The following is a 2,931-nucleotide window of genomic DNA, read 5'->3' as shown; positions in this document are numbered from 1 at the left end:
GAGAGAGAGAGAGAGAGAGAGAGAGAGAGAGAGAGAGATAGCATGTGCGTGTCCGTATACGTGTTTTTGTGTGTTTAAGATTTATGATAATATTATACCAGTGTTGTCCTCCAGCAACACACCCAGACAAAAACAACAGAGGGAAGAGAAAGAGAGCTCAACTCGTTAATGAAACTACTAAGGCCCATGGCCACCTTGCGTGCAGGTTTATTCTATCATCTACCCGCATATTTTGCAAGCCCGCTGCCACCTCACTCACCCATCGCCGAAGGAATTTGACGGGGGAGGACGACAAAGACAAGGGAAAGGATAGATAAGAGCACATGTTTGACTTACACAGAGGATTGTTGAAAGTGAGAAGAGAGCGACGTATATATATTAGACCTCGCTCTCTGGCTAAGGAACAACGTGTCTGATGGCAAGATAAAGACAAGACGATCAGATAAGTATCAAGGTGCAGGAGGCTGCCAGAATGTCATCCATGTTGAAGAAGGGCAGACCGCTTAGAGCAGGGCTGTGCCAACCTCAATTTACACGGGAGCCACTGTGGGTTAAGTAATGGAATGAGTGAGCCTGGGCCGCATCAAATTAAATATTCCACTAAAAAGGGCTTAAGTAAGCGTAATATTAATTGTTTAAAGTACAACCGATTCGTTTTCCTTAATCTTTATTGATAGTATTTCAGAACAGGAATCGTTTTTCACCCCTGGAAGCTGACGCCAGCCTGGGCTACGGTAGACCATTAGTGATATATTAAATTTATTTAAAGATCAGAAAAATCCAGGGCAACACCTCGGTATCAATCAGCGTTTGAGAAAAACGTGAGCACCAGACTAACAGTAAACTTTGATGTCAAGTAAAAACCTCGAAAATATCATACTGCGAGCTTCAATTATTGACCCTCAGGCCTCGACATTCAGTGCTTAGAGTAGAGGTATCACCAGAGCCTCGAAGTCCCAGCTACCTTGGGTCTGAGAGCCCGTGATAAGAGCACTTATAATATTCTGTGATAGATAGAGAAGCATCTATTAGGCCTATTTTGTTTGGTGTGTTTGTCTAAAATGTCTCGATTTAGTAATTTGACCTTTGACCTTAAAAATCAATTGACAAAAACAAAACTGCTGCTACTGGTGTGGTGCTGGTGTCTTCTACTACTACTATCATCATCTTCATCATCATTATCATCATCTTCATCATCATTATCAACATCATCATCATCTTCTTCTTCTTCTTCTTCTTCTTCTTCTTCTTCTTCTTCTTCTTCTTCTTCATAATATCTATCTTCAACATCAAGTGTTTTCATAAACTCCTCGGGTTCTCAGCCTTAGGACAGAAAACAGAAACATTAGACACCAGCAAAATACAGCTAGTTTGTTTCTGCTAACAATGGGAGTTGCACAGTCTCCGTCAATAGCAAGCTTTTGTTCATATTATACATGTAGCCTACATTTATTGTAATACAGTGTAGTTTGAAACAGGGAAGGGCAACAACTTGCCCACAAACTAAATACATAATCGAAATAAACGAGTCACCTCCCCTTTCATCGCAGAAACGATACGACTCACTGTGACAATTATTATTACGCAAGCCTCGGTCTCACCGTTCTTTTTATAAAGTAAACTTTGACCCACATTTCTACAAGGTTGTTTAACTCTTACAATTTGTGGGCCTATTTCCTGCTTTGTAGTGGAAAGTTTATTTTAAAATATTAATGCATCAGCATTAACAGCACAGATTTCAAACTACAAGCATGTATTATAAAACATTTTTTTAAAGAACCGAATGAAGATTTGATACAATGAGAGAATATAGTAAAGTGCAGAAAAGAGTATATCTATGACTGTTTAAGGAGGAAAACCACCAAAACCCCCTTATAATGCAGCATCTAGTCAGTAATTTTGCCGTCTGCTAAGAGGTAATAGGATGAACCAAGAGGCTGAGCGAATAAATCGTTCGCCAGGTCGTTATAACATTCTCTGCCCTTTACACATGATGGTATTCCAACCTGCTTCCGTACAGATTAGTATATATTTACACAGATAACAAGCAAAAACAGGTCACAGAAGGCTGAGCTGGGTGGGTTCCGATTTCAATTACATCAGTTTCAGGACAACAAGTGTCAAAGAGCAGAGGTAAAAGGTCAAACGACTGAACCCATGTGGTCTAAATCACCAAGGTAGACAAATTATGAGTGATCACATATTATCTGTCACGGAGTGAAGGGAAAAGAGGAAAGGGTGGCGGGGGAGGGGGGTCCTTAGACAAACACGAAACCCCAGAAATAATTAGTTAGCCTGAAAGGTCAAACATGTGAACAGACACAAACAAACAAACAAACAAACAAATGAATTGTATCGCCATATTTATATGCTCTCGGAAGTTTGGGAGGTTCAGATCGGGGCTAACAACCCAGACTGGTAAAAATAATATGTTACGGAAACAGCAACAAAGAGAAACCATTCATATACTATGGCTTTACGCATGTCCGAGCTCAAAGTTCCAGACGTGCAAATGGCGACCTGGACATGACGTATTTTACCACACAACCAGTGTGCTGACGTCATAACAATTATGTCTGAAAAATGCTAAAATAACAGCGTTTGATTTGCCCCATCCATGAAGCAAACAAGTCGGGCTGCTCCAAACTCAAATCTCGAATAGGTTCAAGTCAAAGTTTCAAACGAATCAAATTGGCATCGTGACCTAGGTAGGGGGTGTTGACCTCTGGAACAACGCAAGAGTGACAACAAGGTCGATCAGTGCATCTTGGAGATACTTACGCTCTACGTCAACTTGGTGGTGGCTCTTTGGCACACCGTTGCGTGTATCGGGATGTCTGGTGTCGTTTTATCATGAAGAAGAAGAAGAAGAAGAAGAAGAAGAAGAAGAAGAAGAAGAAGAAGAAGAAGAAGAAGAAGAAGAAGAAGAAG

The sequence above is a fragment of the Aplysia californica genome, unplaced genomic scaffold (assembly GCF_000002075.1).
Source record: "Aplysia californica isolate F4 #8 unplaced genomic scaffold, AplCal3.0 scaffold00089, whole genome shotgun sequence".
Taxonomy (NCBI): Eukaryota; Metazoa; Mollusca; class Gastropoda; order Aplysiida; family Aplysiidae; genus Aplysia; species Aplysia californica.
The sequence above is the reverse complement of the archived record's forward strand: the minus strand, read 5'-3'. Positions refer to the sequence as shown.